This window comes from Medicago sativa, chromosome 4, assembly GCF_051527215.1.
Source record: "Medicago sativa cultivar Bolivia chromosome 4, Bolivia_mono, whole genome shotgun sequence".
In the NCBI taxonomy this organism is placed as follows: domain Eukaryota; kingdom Viridiplantae; phylum Streptophyta; class Magnoliopsida; order Fabales; family Fabaceae; genus Medicago; species Medicago sativa.
In genome coordinates this window covers 31,716,049-31,733,433 of record NC_140752.1, presented here as the reverse complement: position 1 = coordinate 31,733,433, position 17,385 = coordinate 31,716,049, and the positions used below count along the sequence as shown (strand labels likewise).

The following is a 17,385-nucleotide window of genomic DNA, read 5'->3' as shown; positions in this document are numbered from 1 at the left end:
CGTAATTTTACGTCGTTTTTGAAAAATAAACTTCGATTGTATTTCATTTTTTTCGTTAATTAACGCAACCTAACACTCTATTCTTTAATTAGCGTAATTTGACGTCTTTAATGAAAAATAAACTTAGAAATGCATATATACAATTACAACGCTTTACTTTCAGGTGCGATCATACCAGCACTGATGCACCGGATCCCATCAGAACTCCGCAGTTAAGCGTGCTTGGGCGAGAGTAGTACTAGGATGGGTGACCTCCTGGGAAGTCCTTGTGTTGCACCTCTTTTTGCCAAAATTTCGTGTTCTTTGCACCTCTTTTTGCCAAAATTTCGTGTTCTTTTTGTTAATTAGCGTAATTTTACGTCGTTTTTGAAAAATAAACTTCGATTGTATTTCATTTTTTTGTTAATTAACGCAACCTAACACTCTATTCTTTAATTAGCGTAATTTGACGTCTTTAATGAAAAATAAACTTAGAAATGCATATATACAATTACAACGCTTTACTTTCAGGTGCAATCATACCAGCACTAATGCACCGGATCCCATCAGAACTCCGCAGTTAAGCGTGCTTGGGCGAGAGTAGTACTAGGATGGGTGACCTCCTGGGAAGTCCTTGTGTTGCACCTCTTTTTGCCAAAATTTCGTGTTCTTTGCACCTCTTTTTGCCAAAATTTCGTGTTCTTTTTGTTAATTAGAGTAATTTTACGTCGTTTTTGAAAAATAAACTTCGATTGTATTTCATTTTTTTCGTTAATTAACGCAACCTAACACTCTATTCTTTAATTAGCGTAATTTGACGTCTTTAATGAAAAATAAACTTAGAAATGCATATATACAATTACAACGCTTTACTTTCAGGTGCGATCATACCAGCACTAATGCACCGGATCCCATCAGAACTCCGCAGTTAAGCGTGCTTGGGCGAGAGTAGTACTAGGATGGGTGACCTCCTGGGAAGTCCTTGTGTTGCACCTCTTTTTGCCAAAATTTCGTGTTCTTTGCACCTCTTTTTGCCAAAATTTCGTGTTCTTTTTGTTAATTAGCGTAATTTTACGTCGTTTTTGAAAAATAAACTTCGATTGTATTTCATTTTTTTCGTTAATTAACGCAACCTAACACTCTATTCTTTAATTAGCGTAATTTGACGTCTTTAATGAAAAATAAACTTAGAAATGCATATATACAATTACAACGCTTTACTTTCAGGTGCGATCATACCAGCACTAATGCACCGGATCCCATCAGAACTCCGCAGTTAAGCGTGCTTGGGCGAGAGTAGTACTAGGATGGGTGACCTCCTGGGAAGTCCTTGTGTTGCACCTCTTTTTGCCAAAATTTCGTGTTCTTTGCACCTCTTTTTGCCAAAATTTCGTGTTCTTTTTGTTAATTAGCGTAATTTTACGTCGTTTTTGAAAAATAAACTTCGATTGTATTTCATTTTTTTCGTTAATTAACGCAACCTAACACTCTATTCTTTAATTAGCGTAATTTGACGTCTTTAATGAAAAATAAACTTAGAAATGCATATATACAATTACAACGCTTTACTTTCAGGTGCGATCATACCAGCACTAATGCACCGGATCCCATCAGAACTCCGCAGTTAAGCGTGCTTGGGCGAGAGTAGTACTAGGATGGGTGACCTCCTGGGAAGTCCTTGTGTTGCACCTCTTTTTGCCAAAATTTCGTGTTCTTTGCACCTCTTTTTGCCAAAATTTCGTGTTCTTTTTGTTAATTAGCGTAATTTTACGTCGTTTTTGAAAAATAAACTTCGATTGTATTTCATTTTTTTCGTTAATTAACGCAACCTAACACTCTATTCTTTAATTAGCGTAATTTGACGTCTTTAATGAAAAATAAACTTAGAAATGCATATATACAATTACAACGCTTTACTTTCAGGTGCGATCATACCAGCACTAATGCACCGGATCCCATCAGAACTCCGCAGTTAAGCGTGCTTGGGCGAGAGTAGTACTAGGATGGGTGACCTCCTGGGAAGTCCTTGTGTTGCACCTCTTTTTGCCAAAATTTCGTGTTCTTTGCACCTCTTTTTGCCAAAATTTCGTGTTCTTTTTGTTAATTAGCGTAATTTTACGTCGTTTTTAAAAAATAAACTTCGATTGTATTTCATTTTTTTCGTTAATTAACGCAACCTAACACTCTATTCTTTAATTAGCGTAATTTGACGTCTTTAATGAAAAATAAACTTAGAAATGCATATATACAATTACAACGCTTTACTTTCAGGTGCGATCATACCAGCACTAATGCACCGGATCCCATCAGAACTCCACAGTTAAGCGTGCTTGGGCGAGAGTAGTACTAGGATGGGTGACCTCCTGGGAAGTCCTTGTGTTGCACCTCTTTTTGCCAAAATTTCGTGTTCTTTGCACCTCTTTTTGCCAAAATTTCGTGTTCTTTTTGTTAATTAGCGTAATTTTACGTCGTTTTTGAAAAATAAACTTCGATTGTATTTCATTTTTTTCGTTAATTAACGCAACCTAACACTCTATTCTTTAATTAGCGTAATTTGACGTCTTTAATGAAAAATAAACTTAGAAATGCATATATACAATTACAACGCTTTACTTTCAGGTGCGATCATACCAGCACTAATGCACCGGATCCCATCAGAACTCCGCAGTTAAGCGTGCTTGGGCGAGAGTAGTACTAGGATGGGTGACCTCCTGGGAAGTCCTTGTGTTGCACCTCTTTTTGCCAAAATTTCGTGTTCTTTGCACCTCTTTTTGCCAAAATTTCGTGTTCTTTTTGTTAATTAGCGTAATTTTACGTCGTTTTTGAAAAATAAACTTCGATTGTATTTCATTTTTTTCGTTAATTAACGCAACCTAACACTCTATTCTTTAATTAGCGTAATTTGACGTCTTTAATGAAAAATAAACTTAGAAATGCATATATACAATTACAACGCTTTACTTTCAGGTGCGATCATACCAGCACTAATGCACCGGATCCCATCAGAACTCCGCAGTTAAGCGTGCTTGGGCGAGAGTAGTACTAGGATGGGTGACCTCCTGGGAAGTCCTTGTGTTGCACCTCTTTTTGCCAAAATTTCGTGTTCTTTGCACCTCTTTTTGCCAAAATTTCGTGTTCTTTTTGTTAATTAGCGTAATTTTACGTCGTTTTTGAAAAATAAACTTCGATTGTATTTCATTTTTTTCGTTAATTAACGCAACCTAACACTCTATTCTTTAATTAGCGTAATTTGACGTCTTTAATGAAAAATAAACTTAGAAATGCATATATACAATTACAACGCTTTACTTTCAGGTGCGATCATACCAGCACTAATGCACCGGATCCCATCAGAACTCCGCAGTTAAGCGTGCTTGGGCGAGAGTAGTACTAGGATGGGTGACCTCCTGGGAAGTCCTTGTGTTGCACCTCTTTTTGCCAAAATTTCGTGTTCTTTGCACCTCTTTTTGCCAAAATTTCGTGTTCTTTTTGTTAATTAGCGTAATTTTACGTCGTTTTTGAAAAATAAACTTCGATTGTATTTCATTTTTTTCGTTAATTAACGCAACCTAACACTCTATTCTTTAATTAGCGTAATTTGACGTCTTTAATGAAAAATAAACTTAGAAATGCATATATACAATTACAACGCTTTACTTTCAGGTGCGATCATACCAGCACTAATGCACCGGATCCCATCAGAACTCCGCAGTTAAGCGTGCTTGGGCGAGAGTAGTACTAGGATGGGTGACCTCCTGGGAAGTCCTTGTGTTGCACCTCTTTTTGCCAAAATTTCGTGTTCTTTGCACCTCTTTTTGCCAAAATTTCGTGTTCTTTTTGTTAATTAGCGTAATTTTACGTCGTTTTTGAAAAATAAACTTCGATTGTATTTCATTTTTTTCGTTAATTAACGCAACCTAACACTCTATTCTTTAATTAGCGTAATTTGACGTCTTTAATGAAAAATAAACTTAGAAATGCATATATACAATTACAACGCTTTACTTTCAGGTGCGATCATACCAGCACTAATGCACCGGATCCCATCAGAACTCCGCAGTTAAGCGTGCTTGGGCGAGAGTAGTACTAGGATGGGTGACCTCCTGGGAAGTCCTTGTGTTGCACCTCTTTTTGCCAAAATTTCGTGTTCTTTGCACCTCTTTTTGCCAAAATTTCGTGTTCTTTTTGTTAATTAGCGTAATTTTACGTCGTTTTTGAAAAATAAACTTCGATTGTATTTCATTTTTTTCGTTAATTAACGCAACCTAACACTCTATTCTTTAATTAGCGTAATTTGACGTCTTTAATGAAAAATAAACTTAGAAATGCATATATACAATTACAACGCTTTACTTTCAGGTGCGATCATACCAGCACTAATGCACCGGATCCCATCAGAACTCCGCAGTTAAGCGTGCTTGGGCGAGAGTAGTACTAGGATGGGTGACCTCCTGGGAAGTCCTTGTGTTGCACCTCTTTTTGCCAAAATTTCGTGTTCTTTGCACCTCTTTTTGCCAAAATTTCGTGTTCTTTTTGTTAATTAGCGTAATTTTACGTCGTTTTTGAAAAATAAACTTCGATTGTATTTCATTTTTTTCGTTAATTAACGCAACCTAACACTCTATTCTTTAATTAGCGTAATTTGACGTCTTTAATGAAAAATAAACTTAGAAATGCATATATACAATTACAACGCTTTACTTTCAGGTGCGATCATACCAGCACTAATGCACCGGATCCCATCAGAACTCCGCAGTTAAGCGTGCTTGGGCGAGAGTAGTACTAGGATGGGTGACCTCCTGGGAAGTCCTTGTGTTGCACCTCTTTTTGCCAAAATTTCGTGTTCTTTGCACCTCTTTTTGCCAAAATTTCGTGTTCTTTTTGTTAATTAGCGTAATTTTACGTCGTTTTTGAAAAATAAACTTCGATTGTATTTCATTTTTTTCGTTAATTAACGCAACCTAACACTCTATTCTTTAATTAGCGTAATTTGACGTCTTTAATGAAAAATAAACTTAGAAATGCATATATACAATTACAACGCTTTACTTTCAGGTGCGATCATACCAGCACTAATGCACCGGATCCCATCAGAACTCCGCAGTTAAGCGTGCTTGGGCGAGAGTAGTACTAGGATGGGTGACCTCCTGGGAAGTCCTTGTGTTGCACCTCTTTTTGCCAAAATTTCGTGTTCTTTGCACCTCTTTTTGCCAAAATTTCGTGTTCTTTTTGTTAATTAGCGTAATTTTACGTCGTTTTTGAAAAATAAACTTCGATTGTATTTCATTTTTTTCGTTAATTAACGCAACCTAACACTCTATTCTTTAATTAGCGTAATTTGACGTCTTTAATGAAAAATAAACTTAGAAATGCATATATACAATTACAACGCTTTACTTTCAGGTGCGATCATACCAGCACTAATGCACCGGATCCCATCAGAACTCCGCAGTTAAGCGTGCTTGGGCGAGAGTAGTACTAGGATGGGTGACCTCCTGGGAAGTCCTTGTGTTGCACCTCTTTTTGCCAAAATTTCGTGTTCTTTGCACCTCTTTTTGCCAAAATTTCGTGTTCTTTTTGTTAATTAGCGTAATTTTACGTCGTTTTTGAAAAATAAACTTCGATTGTATTTCATTTTTTTCGTTAATTAACGCAACCTAACACTCTATTCTTTAATTAGCTTAATTTGACGTCTTTAATGAAAAATAAACTTAGAAATGCATATATACAATTACAACGCTTTACTTTCAGGTGCGATCATACCAGCACTAATGCACCGGATCCCATCAGAACTCCGCAGTTAAGCGTGCTTGGGCGAGAGTAGTACTAGGATGGGTGACCTCCTGGGAAGTCCTTGTGTTGCACCTCTTTTTGCCCAAATTTCGTGTTCTTTGCACCTCTTTTTGCCAAAATTTCGTGTTCTTTTTGTTAATTACCGTAATTTTACGTCGTTTTTGAAAAATAAACTTCGATTGTATTTCATTTTTTTCGTTAATTAACGCAACCTAACTCTCTATTCTTTAATTAGCGTAATTTGACGTCTTTAATGAAAAATAAACTTAGAAATGCATATATACAATTACAACGCTTTACTTTCAGGTGCGATCATACCAGCACTAATGCACCGGATCCCATCAGAACTCCGCAGTTAAGCGTGCTTGGGCGAGAGTAGTACTAGGATGGGTGACCTCCTGGGAAGTCCTTGTGTTGCACCTCTTTTTGCCAAAATTTCGTGTTCTTTGCACCTCTTTTTGCCAAAATTTCGTGTTCTTTTTGTTAATTAGCGTAATTTTACGTCGTTTTTGAAAAATAAACTTCGATTGTATTTCATTTTTTTCGTTAATTAACGCAACCTAACTCTCTATTCTTTAATTAGCGTAATTTGACGTCTTTAATGAAAAATAAACTTAGAAATGCATATATACAATTACAACGCTTTACTTTCAGGTGCGATCATACCAGCACTAATGCACCGGATCCCATCAGAACTCCGCAGTTAAGCGTGCTTGGGCGAGAGTAGTACTAGGATGGGTGACCTCCTGGGAAGTCCTTGTGTTGCACCTCTTTTTGCCAAAATTTCGTGTTCTTTGCACCTCTTTTTGCCAAAATTTCGTGTTCTTTTTGTTAATTAGCGTAATTTTACGTCGTTTTTGAAAAATAAACTTCGATTGTATTTCATTTTTTTCGTTAATTAACGCAACCTAACTCTCTATTCTTTAATTAGCGTAATTTGACGTCTTTAATGAAAAATAAACTTAGAAATGCATATATACAATTACAACGCTTTACTTTCAGGTGCGATCATACCAGCACTAATGCGCCGGATCCCATCAGAACTCCGCAGTTAAGCGTGCTTGGGCGAGAGTAGTACTAGGATGGGTGACCTCCTGGGAAGTCCTTGTGTTGCACCTCTTTTTGCCAAAATTTCGTGTTCTTTGCACCTCTTTTTGCCAAAATTTCGTGTTCTTTTTGTTAATTAGCGTAATTTTACGTCGTTTTTGAAAAATAAACTTCGATTGTATTTCATTTTTTTCGTTAATTAACGCAACCTAACTCTCTATTCTTTAATTAGCGTAATTTGACGTCTTTAATGAAAAATAAACTTAGAAATGCATATATACAATTACAACGCTTTACTTTCAGGTGCGATCATACCAGCACTAATGCACCGGATCCCATCAGAACTCCGCAGTTAAGCGTGCTTGGGCGAGAGTAGTACTAGGATGGGTGACCTCCTGGGAAGTCCTTGTGTTGCACCTCTTTTTGCCAAAATTTTGTGTTCTTTGCACCTCTTTTTGCCAAAATTTCGTGTTCTTTTTGTTAATTAGCGTAATTTTACGTCGTTTTTGAAAAATAAACTTCGATTGTATTTCATTTTTTTCGTTAATTAACGCAACCTAACTCTCTATTCTTTAATTAGCGTAATTTGACGTCTTTAATGAAAAATAAACTTAGAAATGCATATATACAATTACAACGCTTTACTTTTAGGTGCGATCATACCAGCACTAATGCACCGGATCCCATCAGAACTCCGCAGTTAAGCGTGCTTGGGCGAGAGTAGTACTAGGATGGGTGACCTCCTGGGAAGTCCTTGTGTTGCACCTCTTTTTGCCAAAATTTCGTGTTCTTTGCACCTCTTTTTGCCAAAATTTCGTGTTCTTTTTGTTAATTAGCGTAATTTTACGTCGTTTTTGAAAAATAAACTTCGATTGTATTTCATTTTTTTCGTTAATTAACGCAACCTAACTCTCTATTCTTTAATTAGCGTAATTTGACGTCTTTAATGAAAAATAAACTTAGAAATGCATATATACAATTACAACGCTTTACTTTCAGGTGCGATCATACCAGCACTAATGCACCGGATCCCATCAGAACACCGCAGTTAAGCGTGCTTGGGCGAGAGTAGTACTAGGATGGGTGACCTCCTGGGAAGTCCTTGTGTTGCACCTCTTTTTGCCAAAATTTCGTGTTCTTTGCACCTCTTTTTGCCAAAATTTCGTGTTCTTTTTGTTAATTAGCGTAATTTTACGTCGTTTTTGAAAAATAAACTTCGATTGTATTTCATTTTTTTCGTTAATTAACGCAACCTAACTCTCTATTCTTTAATTAGCGTAATTTGACGTCTTTAATGAAAAATAAACTTAGAAATGCATATATACAATTACAACGCTTTACTTTCAGGTGCGATCATACCAGCACTAATGCACCGGATCCCATCAGAACTCCGCAGTTAAGCGTGCTTGGGCGAGAGTAGTACTAGGATGGGTGACCTCCTGGGAAGTCCTTGTGTTGCACCTCTTTTTGCCAAAATTTTGTGTTCTTTGCACCTCTTTTTGCCAAAATTTCGTGTTCTTTTTGTTAATTAGCGTAATTTTACGTCGTTTTTGAAAAATAAACTTCGATTGTATTTCATTTTTTTCGTTAATTAACGCAACCTAACTCTCTATTCTTTAATTAGCGTAATTTGACGTCTTTAATGAAAAATAAACTTAGAAATGCATATATACAATTACAACGCTTTACTTTCAGGTGCGATCATACCAGCACTAATGCACCGGATCCCATCAGAACTCCGCAGTTAAGCGTGCTTGGGCGAGAGAAGTACTAGGATGGGTGACCTCCTGGGAAGTCCTTGTGTTGCACCTCTTTTTGCCAAAATTTCGTGTTCTTTGCACCTCTTTTTGCCAAAATTTCGTGTTCTTTTTGTTAATTAGCGTAATTTTACGTCGTTTTTGAAAAATAAACTTCGATTGTATTTCATTTTTTTCGTTAATTAACGCAACCAAACACTCTATTCTTTAATTAGCGTAATTTGACGTCTTTAATGAAAAATAAACTTAGAAATGCATATATACAATTACAACGCTTTACTTTCAGGTGCGATCATACCAGCACTAATGCACCGGATCCCATCAGAACTCGGCAGTTAAGCGTGCTTGGGCGAGAGTAGTACTAGGATGGGTGACCTCCTGGGAAGTCCTTGTGTTGCACCTCTTTTTGCCAAAATTTCGTGTTCTTTGCACCTCTTTTAGCCAAAATTTCGTGTTCTTTTTGTTAATTAGCGTAATTTTACGTCGTTTTTGAAAAATAAACTTCGATTGTATTTCATTTTTTTCGTTAATTAACGCAACCTAACTCTCTATTCTTTAATTAGCGTAATTTGACGTCTTTAATGAAAAATAAACTTAGAAATGCATATATACAATTACAACGCTTTACTTTCAGGTGCGATCATACCAGCACTAATGCACCGGATCCCATCAGAACTCCGCAGTTAAGCGTGCTTGGACGAGAGTAGTACTAGGATGGGTGACCTCCTGGGAAGTCCTTGTGTTGCACCTCTTTTTGCCAAAATTTCGTGTTCTTTGCACCTCTTTTTGCCAAAATTTCGTGTTCTTTTTGTTAATTAGCGTAATTTTACGTCGTTTTTGAAAAATAAACTTCGATTGTATTTCATTTTTTTCGTTAATTAACGCAACCTAACTCTCTATTCTTTAATTAGCGTAATTTGACGTCTTTAATGAAAAATAAACTTAGAAATGCATATATACAATTACAACGCTTTACTTTCAGGTGCGATCATACCAGCACTAATGCACCGGATCCCATCAGAACTCCGCAGTTAAGCGTGCTTGGGCGAGAGTAGTACTAGGATGGGTGACCTCCTGGGAAGTCCTTGTGTTGCACCTCTTTTTGCCAAAATTTCGTGTTCTTTGCACCTCTTTTTGCCAAAATTTCGTGTTCTTTTTCTTAATTAGCGTAATTTTACGTCGTTTTTGAAAAATAAACTTCGATTGTATTTCATTTTTTTCGTTAATTAACGCAACCTAACACTCTATTCTTTAATTAGCGTAATTTGACGTCTTTAATGAAAAATAAACTTAGAAATGCATATATACAATTACAACGCTTTACTTTCAGGTGCGATCATACCAGCACTAATGCACCGGATCCCATCAGAACTCCGCAGTTAAGCGTGCTTGGGCGAAAGTAGTACTAGGATGGGTGACCTCCTGGGAAGTCCTTGTGTTGCACCTCTTTTTGCCAAAATTTCGTGTTCTTTGCACCTCTTTTTGCCAAAATTTCGTGTTCTTTTTGTTAATTAGCGTAATTTTACGTCGTTTTTGAAAAATAAACTTCGATTGTATTTCATTTTTTTCGTTAATTAACGCAACCTAACTCTCTATTCTTTAATTAGCGTAATTTGACGTCTTTAATGAAAAATAAACTTAGAAATGCATATATACAATTACAACGCTTTACTTTCAGGTGCGATCATACCAGCACTAATGCACCGGATCCCATCAGAACTCCGCAGTTAAGCCTGCTTGGGCGAGAGTAGTAGAGTAGTACTAGGATGGGTGACCTCCTGGGAAGTCCTTGTGTTGCACCTCTTTTTGCCAAAATTTCGTGTTCTTTGCACCTCTTTTTGCCAAAATTTCGTGTTCTTTTTCTTAATTAGCGTAATTTTACGTCGTTTTTGAAAAATAAACTTCGATTGTATTTCATTTTTTTCGTTAATTAACGCAACCTAACACTCTATTCTTTAATTAGCGTAATTTGACGTCTTTAATGAAAAATAAACTTAGAAATGCATATATACAATTACAACGCTTTACTTTCAGGTGCGATCATACCAGCACTAATGCACCGGATCCCATCAGAACTCCGCAGTTAAGCGTGCTTGGGCGAAAGTAGTACTAGGATGGGTGACCTCCTGGGAAGTCCTTGTGTTGCACCTCTTTTTGCCAAAATTTCGTGTTCTTTGCACCTCTTTTTGCCAAAATTTCGTGTTCTTTTTCTTAATTAGCGTAATTTTACGTCGTTTTTGAAAAATAAACTTCGATTGTATTTCATTTTTTTCGTTAATTAACGCAACCTAACACTCTATTCTTTAATTAGCGTAATTTGACGTCTTTAATGAAAAATAAACTTAGAAATGCATATATACAATTACAACGCTTTACTTTCAGGTGCGATCATACCAGCACTAATGCACCGGATCCCATCAGAACTCCGCAGTTAAGCGTGCTTGGGCGAAAGTAGTACTAGGATGGGTGACCTCCTGGGAAGTCCTTGTGTTGCACCTCTTTTTGCCAAAATTTCGTGTTCTTTGCACCTCTTTTTGCCAAAATTTCGTGTTCTTTTTGTTAATTAGCGTAATTTTACGTCGTTTTTGAAAAATAAACTTCGATTGTATTTCATTTTTTTCGTTAATTAACGCAACCTAACTCTCTATTCTTTAATTAGCGTAATTTGACGTCTTTAATGAAAAATAAACTTAGAAATGCATATATACAATTACAACGCTTTACTTTCAGGTGCGATCATACCAGCACTAATGCACCGGATCCCATCAGAACTCCGCAGTTAAGCCTGCTTGGGCGAGAGTAGTAGAGTAGTACTAGGATGGGTGACCTCCTGGGAAGTCCTTGTGTTGCACCTCTTTTTGCCAAAATTTCGTGTTCTTTGCACCTCTTTTTGCCAAAATTTCGTGTTCTTTTTGTTAATTAGCGTAATTTTACGTCGTTTTTGAAAAATAAACTTCGATTGTATTTCATTTTTTTCGTTAATTAACGCAACCTAACTCTCTATTCTTTAATTAGCGTAATTTGACGTCTTTAATGAAAAATAAACTTAGAAATGCATATATACAATTACAACGCTTTACTTTCAGGTGCGATCATACCAGCACTAATGCACCGGATCCCATCAGAACTCCGCAGTTAAGCGTGCTTGGGCGAGAGTAGTACTAGGATGGGTGACCTCCTGGGAAGTCCTTGTGTTGCACCTCTTTTTGCCAAAATTTCGTGTTCTTTGCACCTCTTTTTGCCAAAATTTCGTGTTCTTTTTGTTAATTAGCGTAATTTTACGTCGTTTTTGAAAAATAAACTTCGATTGTATTTCATTTTTTTCGTTAATTAACGCAACCTAACTCTCTATTCTTTAATTAGCGTAATTTGACGTCTTTAATGAAAAATAAACTTAGAAATGCATATATACAATTACAACGCTTTACTTTCAGGTGCGATCATACCAGCACTAATGCACCGGATCCCATCAGAACTCCGCAGTTAAGCGTGCTTGGGCGAGAGTAGTACTAGGATGGGTGACCTCCTGGGAAGTCCTTGTGTTGCACCTCTTTTTGCCAAAATTTCGTGTTCTTTGCACCTCTTTTTGCCAAAATTTCGTGTTCTTTTTGTTAATTAGCGTAATTTTACGTCGTTTTTGAAAAATAAACTTCGATTGTATTTCATTTTTTTCGTTAATTAACGCAACCTAACTCTCTATTCTTTAATTAGCGTAATTTGACGTCTTTAATGAAAAATAAACTTAGAAATGCATATATACAATTACAACGCTTTACTTTCAGGTGCGATCATACCAGCACTAATGCACCGGATCCCATCAGAACTCCGCAGTTAAGCGTGCTTGGGCGAGAGTAGTACTAGGATGGGTGACCTCCTGGGAAGTCCTTGTGTTGCACCTCTTTTTGCCAAAATTTCGTGTTCTTTGCACCTCTTTTTGCCAAAATTTCGTGTTCTTTTTGTTAATTAGCGTAATTTTACGTCGTTTTTGAAAAATAAACTTCGATTGTATTTCATTTTTTTCGTTAATTAACGCAACCTAACACTCTATTCTTTAATTAGCGTAATTTGACGTCTTTAATGAAAAATAAACTTAGAAATGCATATATACAATTACAACGCTTTACTTTCAGGTGCGATCATACCAGCACTAATGCACCGGATCCCATCAGAACTCCGCAGTTAAGCGTGCTTGGGCGAGAGTAGTACTAGGATGGGTGACCTCCTGGGAAGTCCTTGTGTTGCACCTCTTTTTGCCAAAATTTCGTGTTCCTTGCACCTCTTTTTGCCAAAATTTCGTGTTCTTTTTGTTAATTAGCGTAATTTTACGTCGTTTTTGAAAAATAAACTTCGATTGTATTTCATTTTTTTCGTTAATTAACGCAACCTATCTCTCTATTCTTTAATTAGCGTAATTTGACGTCTTTAATGAAAAATAAACTTAGAAATGCATATATACAATTACAACGCTTTACTTTCAGGTGCGATCATACCAGCACTAATGCACCGGATCCCATCAGAACTCCGCAGTTAAGCGTGCTTGGGCGAGAGTAGTACTAGGATGGGTGACCTCCTGGGAAGTCCTTGTGTTGCACCTCTTTTTGCCAAAATTTCGTGTTCTTTGCACCTCTTTTTGCCAAAATTTCGTGTTCTTTTTGTTAATTAGCGTAATTTTACGTCGTTTTTGAAAAATAAACTTCGATTGTATTTCATTTTTTTCGTTAATTAACGCAACCTAACACTCTATTCTTTAATTAGCGTAATTTGACGTCTTTAATGAAAAATAAACTTAGAAATGCATATATACAATTACAACGCTTTACTTTCAGGTGCGATCATACCAGCACTAATGCACCGGATCCCATCAGAACTCCGCAGTTAAGCGTGCTTGGGCGAGAGTAGTACTAGGATGGGTGACCTCCTGGGAAGTCCTTGTGTTGCACCTCTTTTTGCCAAAATTTCGTGTTCTTTGCACCTCTTTTTGCCAAAATTTCGTGTTCTTTTTGTTAATTAGCGTAATTTTACGTCGTTTTTGAAAAATAAACTTCGATTGTATTTCATTTTTTTCGTTAATTAACGCAACCTAACTCTCTATTCTTTAATTAGCGTAATTTGACGTCTTTAATGAAAAATAAACTTAGAAATGCATATATACAATTACAACGCTTTACTTTCAGGTGCGATCATACCAGCACTAATGCACCGGATCCCATCAGAACTCCGCAGTTAAGCGTGCTTGGGCGAAAGTAGTACTAGGATGGGTGACCTCCTGGGAAGTCCTTGTGTTGCACCTCTTTTTGCCAAAATTTCGTGTTCTTTGCACCTCTTTTTGCCAAAATTTCGTGTTCTTTTTCTTAATTAGCGTAATTTTACGTCGTTTTTGAAAAATAAACTTCGATTGTATTTCATTTTTTTCGTTAATTAACGCAACCTAACACTCTATTCTTTAATTAGCGTAATTTGACGTCTTTAATGAAAAATAAACTTAGAAATGCATATATACAATTACAACGCTTTACTTTCAGGTGCGATCATACCAGCACTAATGCACCGGATCCCATCAGAACTCCGCAGTTAAGCGTGCTTGGGCGAAAGTAGTACTAGGATGGGTGACCTCCTGGGAAGTCCTTGTGTTGCACCTCTTTTTGCCAAAATTTCGTGTTCTTTGCACCTCTTTTTGCCAAAATTTCGTGTTCTTTTTGTTAATTAGCGTAATTTTACGTCGTTTTTGAAAAATAAACTTCGATTGTATTTCATTTTTTTCGTTAATTAACGCAACCTAACTCTCTATTCTTTAATTAGCGTAATTTGACGTCTTTAATGAAAAATAAACTTAGAAATGCATATATACAATTACAACGCTTTACTTTCAGGTGCGATCATACCAGCACTAATGCACCGGATCCCATCAGAACTCCGCAGTTAAGCCTGCTTGGGCGAGAGTAGTAGAGTAGTACTAGGATGGGTGACCTCCTGGGAAGTCCTTGTGTTGCACCTCTTTTTGCCAAAATTTCGTGTTCTTTGCACCTCTTTTTGCCAAAATTTCGTGTTCTTTTTGTTAATTAGCGTAATTTTACGTCGTTTTTGAAAAATAAACTTCGATTGTATTTCATTTTTTTCGTTAATTAACGCAACCTAACTCTCTATTCTTTAATTAGCGTAATTTGACGTCTTTAATGAAAAATAAACTTAGAAATGCATATATACAATTACAACGCTTTACTTTCAGGTGCGATCATACCAGCACTAATGCACCGGATCCCATCAGAACTCCGCAGTTAAGCGTGCTTGGGCGAGAGTAGTACTAGGATGGGTGACCTCCTGGGAAGTCCTTGTGTTGCACCTCTTTTTGCCAAAATTTCGTGTTCTTTGCACCTCTTTTTGCCAAAATTTCGTGTTCTTTTTGTTAATTAGCGTAATTTTACGTCGTTTTTGAAAAATAAACTTCGATTGTATTTCATTTTTTTCGTTAATTAACGCAACCTAACTCTCTATTCTTTAATTAGCGTAATTTGACGTCTTTAATGAAAAATAAACTTAGAAATGCATATATACAATTACAACGCTTTACTTTCAGGTGCGATCATACCAGCACTAATGCACCGGATCCCATCAGAACTCCGCAGTTAAGCGTGCTTGGGCGAGAGTAGTACTAGGATGGGTGACCTCCTGGGAAGTCCTTGTGTTGCACCTCTTTTTGCCAAAATTTCGTGTTCTTTGCACCTCTTTTTGCCAAAATTTCGTGTTCTTTTTGTTAATTAGCGTAATTTTACGTCGTTTTTGAAAAATAAACTTCGATTGTATTTCATTTTTTTCGTTAATTAACGCAACCTAACTCTCTATTCTTTAATTAGCGTAATTTGACGTCTTTAATGAAAAATAAACTTAGAAATGCATATATACAATTACAACGCTTTACTTTCAGGTGCGATCATACCAGCACTAATGCACCGGATCCCATCAGAACTCCGCAGTTAAGCGTGCTTGGGCGAGAGTAGTACTAGGATGGGTGACCTCCTGGGAAGTCCTTGTGTTGCACCTCTTTTTGCCAAAATTTCGTGTTCTTTGCACCTCTTTTTGCCAAAATTTCGTGTTCTTTTTGTTAATTAGCGTAATTTTACGTCGTTTTTGAAAAATAAACTTCGATTGTATTTCATTTTTTTCGTTAATTAACGCAACCTAACTCTCTATTCTTTAATTAGCGTAATTTGACGTCTTTAATGAAAAATAAACTTAGAAATGCATATATACAATTACAACGCTTTACTTTCAGGTGCGATCATACCAGCACTAATGCACCGGATCCCATCAGAACTCCGCAGTTAAGCGTGCTTGGGCGAGAGTAGTACTAGGATGGGTGACCTCCTGGGAAGTCCTTGTGTTGCACCTCTTTTTGCCAAAATTTCGTGTTCTTTGCACCTCTTTTTGCCAAAATTTCGTGTTCTTTTTGTTAATTAGCGTAATTTTACGTCGTTTTTGAAAAATAAACTTCGATTGTATTTCATTTTTTTCGTTAATTAACGCAACCTAACTCTCTATTCTTTAATTAGCGTAATTTGACGTCTTTAATGAAAAATAAACTTAGAAATGCATATATACAATTACAACGCTTTACTTTCAGGTGCGATCATACCAGCACTAATGCACCGGATCCCATCAGAACTCCGCAGTTAAGCGTGCTTGGGCGAGAGTAGTACTAGGATGGGTGACCTCCTGGGAAGTCCTTGTGTTGCACCTCTTTTTGCCAAAATTTCGTGTTCTTTGCACCTCTTTTTGCCAAAATTTCGTGTTCTTTTTGTTAATTAGCGTAATTTTACGTCGTTTTTGAAAAATAAACTTCGATTGTATTTCATTTTTTTCGTTAATTAACGCAACCTAACACTCTATTCTTTAATTAGCGTAATTTGACGTCTTTAATGAAAAATAAACTTAGAAATGCATATATACAATTACAACGCTTTACTTTCAGGTGCGATCATACCAGCACTAATGCACCGGATCCCATCAGAACTCCGCAGTTAAGCGTGCTTGGGCGAGAGTAGTACTAGGATGGGTGACCTCCTGGGAAGTCCTTGTGTTGCACCTCTTTTTGCCAAAATTTCGTGTTCCTTGCACCTCTTTTTGCCAAAATTTCGTGTTCTTTTTGTTAATTAGCGTAATTTTACGTCGTTTTTGAAAAATAAACTTCGATTGTATTTCATTTTTTTCGTTAATTAACGCAACCTAACTCTCTATTCTTTAATTAGCGTAATTTGACGTCTTTAATGAAAAATAAACTTAGAAATGCATATATACAATTACAACGCTTTACTTTCAGGTGCGATCATACCAGCACTAATGCACCGGATCCCATCAGAACTCCGCAGTTAAGCGTGCTTGGGCGAGAGTAGTACTAGGATGGGTGACCTCCTGGGAAGTCCTTGTGTTGCACCTCTTTTTGCCAAAATTTAGTGTTCTTTGCACCTCTTTTTGCCAAAATTTCGTGTTCTTTTTGTTAATTAGCGTAATTTTACGTCGTTTTTGAAAATAAACTTCGATTGTATTTCATTTTTTTCGTTAATTAACGCAACCTAACACTCTATTCTTTAATTAGCGTAATTTGACGTCTTTAATGAAAAATAAACTTAGAAATGCATATATACAATTACAACGCTTTACTTTCAGGTGCGATCATACCAGCACTAATGCACCGGATCCCATCAGAACTCCGCAGTTAAGCGTGCTTGGGCGAGAGTAGTACTAGGATGGGTGACCTCCTGGGAAGTCCTTGTGTTGCACCTCTTTTTGCCAAAATTTCGTGTTCTTTGCACCT

General features: G+C 36.7%; 47 non-coding genes and 3 pseudogenes across 47 annotated transcripts; all 50 read left to right on the top strand.

Annotated features, from left to right (window-relative positions):
* The first annotated feature begins 161 nt into the window (after positions 1 to 161).
* On the top strand, positions 162 to 280 carry LOC146928619 (5S ribosomal RNA). Its single transcript, XR_015009392.1, has one exon. It is a non-coding gene; the product is annotated as a 5S ribosomal RNA (ribosomal RNA).
* Positions 281 to 508: 228 nt separating this feature from the next.
* LOC146928618 (5S ribosomal RNA) lies at positions 509 to 627 on the top strand. Its single transcript, XR_015008809.1, has one exon. It is a non-coding gene; the product is annotated as a 5S ribosomal RNA (ribosomal RNA).
* Positions 628 to 856: 229 nt separating this feature from the next.
* Positions 857 to 975, top strand: LOC146928617 (5S ribosomal RNA). The gene has a single exon (XR_015008682.1). It is a non-coding gene; the product is annotated as a 5S ribosomal RNA (ribosomal RNA).
* A 229-nt stretch (positions 976 to 1,204) lies between these two features.
* On the top strand, positions 1,205 to 1,323 carry LOC146928616 (5S ribosomal RNA). The gene has a single exon (XR_015008681.1). It is a non-coding gene; the product is annotated as a 5S ribosomal RNA (ribosomal RNA).
* Positions 1,324 to 1,552: 229 nt separating this feature from the next.
* LOC146928615 (5S ribosomal RNA) lies at positions 1,553 to 1,671 on the top strand. The gene has a single exon (XR_015008680.1). It is a non-coding gene; the product is annotated as a 5S ribosomal RNA (ribosomal RNA).
* Positions 1,672 to 1,900: 229 nt separating this feature from the next.
* On the top strand, positions 1,901 to 2,019 carry LOC146928614 (5S ribosomal RNA). Its single transcript, XR_015008679.1, has one exon. It is a non-coding gene; the product is annotated as a 5S ribosomal RNA (ribosomal RNA).
* Positions 2,020 to 2,248: 229 nt separating this feature from the next.
* Positions 2,249 to 2,367, top strand: LOC146928613 (5S ribosomal RNA). The gene has a single exon (XR_015008916.1). It is a non-coding gene; the product is annotated as a 5S ribosomal RNA (ribosomal RNA).
* Positions 2,368 to 2,596: 229 nt separating this feature from the next.
* On the top strand, positions 2,597 to 2,715 carry LOC146928612 (5S ribosomal RNA). The gene has a single exon (XR_015008677.1). It is a non-coding gene; the product is annotated as a 5S ribosomal RNA (ribosomal RNA).
* Positions 2,716 to 2,944: 229 nt separating this feature from the next.
* On the top strand, positions 2,945 to 3,063 carry LOC146928611 (5S ribosomal RNA). The gene has a single exon (XR_015008676.1). It is a non-coding gene; the product is annotated as a 5S ribosomal RNA (ribosomal RNA).
* Positions 3,064 to 3,292: 229 nt separating this feature from the next.
* Positions 3,293 to 3,411, top strand: LOC146928610 (5S ribosomal RNA). Its single transcript, XR_015008675.1, has one exon. It is a non-coding gene; the product is annotated as a 5S ribosomal RNA (ribosomal RNA).
* A 229-nt stretch (positions 3,412 to 3,640) lies between these two features.
* On the top strand, positions 3,641 to 3,759 carry LOC146928609 (5S ribosomal RNA). The gene has a single exon (XR_015008674.1). It is a non-coding gene; the product is annotated as a 5S ribosomal RNA (ribosomal RNA).
* A 229-nt stretch (positions 3,760 to 3,988) lies between these two features.
* Positions 3,989 to 4,107, top strand: LOC146928608 (5S ribosomal RNA). Its single transcript, XR_015008673.1, has one exon. It is a non-coding gene; the product is annotated as a 5S ribosomal RNA (ribosomal RNA).
* A 229-nt stretch (positions 4,108 to 4,336) lies between these two features.
* On the top strand, positions 4,337 to 4,455 carry LOC146928607 (5S ribosomal RNA). Its single transcript, XR_015008672.1, has one exon. It is a non-coding gene; the product is annotated as a 5S ribosomal RNA (ribosomal RNA).
* Positions 4,456 to 4,684: 229 nt separating this feature from the next.
* Positions 4,685 to 4,803, top strand: LOC146928606 (5S ribosomal RNA). Its single transcript, XR_015008671.1, has one exon. It is a non-coding gene; the product is annotated as a 5S ribosomal RNA (ribosomal RNA).
* A 229-nt stretch (positions 4,804 to 5,032) lies between these two features.
* Positions 5,033 to 5,151, top strand: LOC146928605 (5S ribosomal RNA). The gene has a single exon (XR_015008670.1). It is a non-coding gene; the product is annotated as a 5S ribosomal RNA (ribosomal RNA).
* A 229-nt stretch (positions 5,152 to 5,380) lies between these two features.
* LOC146928604 (5S ribosomal RNA) lies at positions 5,381 to 5,499 on the top strand. Its single transcript, XR_015008668.1, has one exon. It is a non-coding gene; the product is annotated as a 5S ribosomal RNA (ribosomal RNA).
* Positions 5,500 to 5,728: 229 nt separating this feature from the next.
* LOC146928603 (5S ribosomal RNA) lies at positions 5,729 to 5,847 on the top strand. The gene has a single exon (XR_015008667.1). It is a non-coding gene; the product is annotated as a 5S ribosomal RNA (ribosomal RNA).
* Positions 5,848 to 6,076: 229 nt separating this feature from the next.
* Positions 6,077 to 6,195, top strand: LOC146928602 (5S ribosomal RNA). The gene has a single exon (XR_015008665.1). It is a non-coding gene; the product is annotated as a 5S ribosomal RNA (ribosomal RNA).
* A 229-nt stretch (positions 6,196 to 6,424) lies between these two features.
* On the top strand, positions 6,425 to 6,543 carry LOC146928601 (5S ribosomal RNA). The gene has a single exon (XR_015008664.1). It is a non-coding gene; the product is annotated as a 5S ribosomal RNA (ribosomal RNA).
* Positions 6,544 to 6,772: 229 nt separating this feature from the next.
* LOC146928600 (5S ribosomal RNA) lies at positions 6,773 to 6,891 on the top strand. Its single transcript, XR_015008847.1, has one exon. It is a non-coding gene; the product is annotated as a 5S ribosomal RNA (ribosomal RNA).
* A 229-nt stretch (positions 6,892 to 7,120) lies between these two features.
* LOC146928599 (5S ribosomal RNA) lies at positions 7,121 to 7,239 on the top strand. Its single transcript, XR_015008663.1, has one exon. It is a non-coding gene; the product is annotated as a 5S ribosomal RNA (ribosomal RNA).
* Positions 7,240 to 7,468: 229 nt separating this feature from the next.
* LOC146928598 (5S ribosomal RNA) lies at positions 7,469 to 7,587 on the top strand. Its single transcript, XR_015008662.1, has one exon. It is a non-coding gene; the product is annotated as a 5S ribosomal RNA (ribosomal RNA).
* Positions 7,588 to 7,816: 229 nt separating this feature from the next.
* Positions 7,817 to 7,935, top strand: LOC146928597 (5S ribosomal RNA). Its single transcript, XR_015008941.1, has one exon. It is a non-coding gene; the product is annotated as a 5S ribosomal RNA (ribosomal RNA).
* Positions 7,936 to 8,164: 229 nt separating this feature from the next.
* Positions 8,165 to 8,283, top strand: LOC146928596 (5S ribosomal RNA). The gene has a single exon (XR_015008661.1). It is a non-coding gene; the product is annotated as a 5S ribosomal RNA (ribosomal RNA).
* Positions 8,284 to 8,512: 229 nt separating this feature from the next.
* LOC146928595 (5S ribosomal RNA) lies at positions 8,513 to 8,631 on the top strand. Its single transcript, XR_015008807.1, has one exon. It is a non-coding gene; the product is annotated as a 5S ribosomal RNA (ribosomal RNA).
* Positions 8,632 to 8,860: 229 nt separating this feature from the next.
* LOC146928594 (5S ribosomal RNA) lies at positions 8,861 to 8,979 on the top strand. The gene has a single exon (XR_015008930.1). It is a non-coding gene; the product is annotated as a 5S ribosomal RNA (ribosomal RNA).
* A 229-nt stretch (positions 8,980 to 9,208) lies between these two features.
* On the top strand, positions 9,209 to 9,327 carry LOC146928593 (5S ribosomal RNA). The gene has a single exon (XR_015008849.1). It is a non-coding gene; the product is annotated as a 5S ribosomal RNA (ribosomal RNA).
* Positions 9,328 to 9,556: 229 nt separating this feature from the next.
* LOC146928592 (5S ribosomal RNA) lies at positions 9,557 to 9,675 on the top strand. The gene has a single exon (XR_015008660.1). It is a non-coding gene; the product is annotated as a 5S ribosomal RNA (ribosomal RNA).
* Positions 9,676 to 9,904: 229 nt separating this feature from the next.
* Positions 9,905 to 10,023, top strand: LOC146928591 (5S ribosomal RNA). The gene has a single exon (XR_015008925.1). It is a non-coding gene; the product is annotated as a 5S ribosomal RNA (ribosomal RNA).
* A 229-nt stretch (positions 10,024 to 10,252) lies between these two features.
* Positions 10,253 to 10,379, top strand: LOC146928590 (5S ribosomal RNA; annotated as a pseudogene).
* A 229-nt stretch (positions 10,380 to 10,608) lies between these two features.
* On the top strand, positions 10,609 to 10,727 carry LOC146928589 (5S ribosomal RNA). The gene has a single exon (XR_015008924.1). It is a non-coding gene; the product is annotated as a 5S ribosomal RNA (ribosomal RNA).
* Positions 10,728 to 10,956: 229 nt separating this feature from the next.
* LOC146928588 (5S ribosomal RNA) lies at positions 10,957 to 11,075 on the top strand. Its single transcript, XR_015008923.1, has one exon. It is a non-coding gene; the product is annotated as a 5S ribosomal RNA (ribosomal RNA).
* A 229-nt stretch (positions 11,076 to 11,304) lies between these two features.
* LOC146928587 (5S ribosomal RNA) lies at positions 11,305 to 11,431 on the top strand (annotated as a pseudogene).
* A 229-nt stretch (positions 11,432 to 11,660) lies between these two features.
* On the top strand, positions 11,661 to 11,779 carry LOC146928586 (5S ribosomal RNA). Its single transcript, XR_015008659.1, has one exon. It is a non-coding gene; the product is annotated as a 5S ribosomal RNA (ribosomal RNA).
* A 229-nt stretch (positions 11,780 to 12,008) lies between these two features.
* LOC146928585 (5S ribosomal RNA) lies at positions 12,009 to 12,127 on the top strand. Its single transcript, XR_015008658.1, has one exon. It is a non-coding gene; the product is annotated as a 5S ribosomal RNA (ribosomal RNA).
* A 229-nt stretch (positions 12,128 to 12,356) lies between these two features.
* On the top strand, positions 12,357 to 12,475 carry LOC146928584 (5S ribosomal RNA). Its single transcript, XR_015008657.1, has one exon. It is a non-coding gene; the product is annotated as a 5S ribosomal RNA (ribosomal RNA).
* Positions 12,476 to 12,704: 229 nt separating this feature from the next.
* LOC146928583 (5S ribosomal RNA) lies at positions 12,705 to 12,823 on the top strand. The gene has a single exon (XR_015008656.1). It is a non-coding gene; the product is annotated as a 5S ribosomal RNA (ribosomal RNA).
* Positions 12,824 to 13,052: 229 nt separating this feature from the next.
* Positions 13,053 to 13,171, top strand: LOC146928582 (5S ribosomal RNA). Its single transcript, XR_015008654.1, has one exon. It is a non-coding gene; the product is annotated as a 5S ribosomal RNA (ribosomal RNA).
* Positions 13,172 to 13,400: 229 nt separating this feature from the next.
* On the top strand, positions 13,401 to 13,519 carry LOC146928581 (5S ribosomal RNA). Its single transcript, XR_015008653.1, has one exon. It is a non-coding gene; the product is annotated as a 5S ribosomal RNA (ribosomal RNA).
* Positions 13,520 to 13,748: 229 nt separating this feature from the next.
* On the top strand, positions 13,749 to 13,867 carry LOC146928580 (5S ribosomal RNA). The gene has a single exon (XR_015008922.1). It is a non-coding gene; the product is annotated as a 5S ribosomal RNA (ribosomal RNA).
* Positions 13,868 to 14,096: 229 nt separating this feature from the next.
* Positions 14,097 to 14,215, top strand: LOC146928579 (5S ribosomal RNA). The gene has a single exon (XR_015008921.1). It is a non-coding gene; the product is annotated as a 5S ribosomal RNA (ribosomal RNA).
* Positions 14,216 to 14,444: 229 nt separating this feature from the next.
* LOC146928578 (5S ribosomal RNA) lies at positions 14,445 to 14,571 on the top strand (annotated as a pseudogene).
* A 229-nt stretch (positions 14,572 to 14,800) lies between these two features.
* LOC146928577 (5S ribosomal RNA) lies at positions 14,801 to 14,919 on the top strand. The gene has a single exon (XR_015008652.1). It is a non-coding gene; the product is annotated as a 5S ribosomal RNA (ribosomal RNA).
* Positions 14,920 to 15,148: 229 nt separating this feature from the next.
* On the top strand, positions 15,149 to 15,267 carry LOC146928576 (5S ribosomal RNA). The gene has a single exon (XR_015008651.1). It is a non-coding gene; the product is annotated as a 5S ribosomal RNA (ribosomal RNA).
* Positions 15,268 to 15,496: 229 nt separating this feature from the next.
* Positions 15,497 to 15,615, top strand: LOC146928575 (5S ribosomal RNA). Its single transcript, XR_015008650.1, has one exon. It is a non-coding gene; the product is annotated as a 5S ribosomal RNA (ribosomal RNA).
* Positions 15,616 to 15,844: 229 nt separating this feature from the next.
* LOC146928574 (5S ribosomal RNA) lies at positions 15,845 to 15,963 on the top strand. Its single transcript, XR_015008649.1, has one exon. It is a non-coding gene; the product is annotated as a 5S ribosomal RNA (ribosomal RNA).
* Positions 15,964 to 16,192: 229 nt separating this feature from the next.
* LOC146928573 (5S ribosomal RNA) lies at positions 16,193 to 16,311 on the top strand. The gene has a single exon (XR_015008648.1). It is a non-coding gene; the product is annotated as a 5S ribosomal RNA (ribosomal RNA).
* Positions 16,312 to 16,540: 229 nt separating this feature from the next.
* On the top strand, positions 16,541 to 16,659 carry LOC146928572 (5S ribosomal RNA). The gene has a single exon (XR_015008647.1). It is a non-coding gene; the product is annotated as a 5S ribosomal RNA (ribosomal RNA).
* Positions 16,660 to 16,888: 229 nt separating this feature from the next.
* On the top strand, positions 16,889 to 17,007 carry LOC146928571 (5S ribosomal RNA). The gene has a single exon (XR_015008646.1). It is a non-coding gene; the product is annotated as a 5S ribosomal RNA (ribosomal RNA).
* Positions 17,008 to 17,235: 228 nt separating this feature from the next.
* On the top strand, positions 17,236 to 17,354 carry LOC146928570 (5S ribosomal RNA). Its single transcript, XR_015008645.1, has one exon. It is a non-coding gene; the product is annotated as a 5S ribosomal RNA (ribosomal RNA).
* The last annotated feature ends 31 nt before the right edge of the window (positions 17,355 to 17,385 follow it).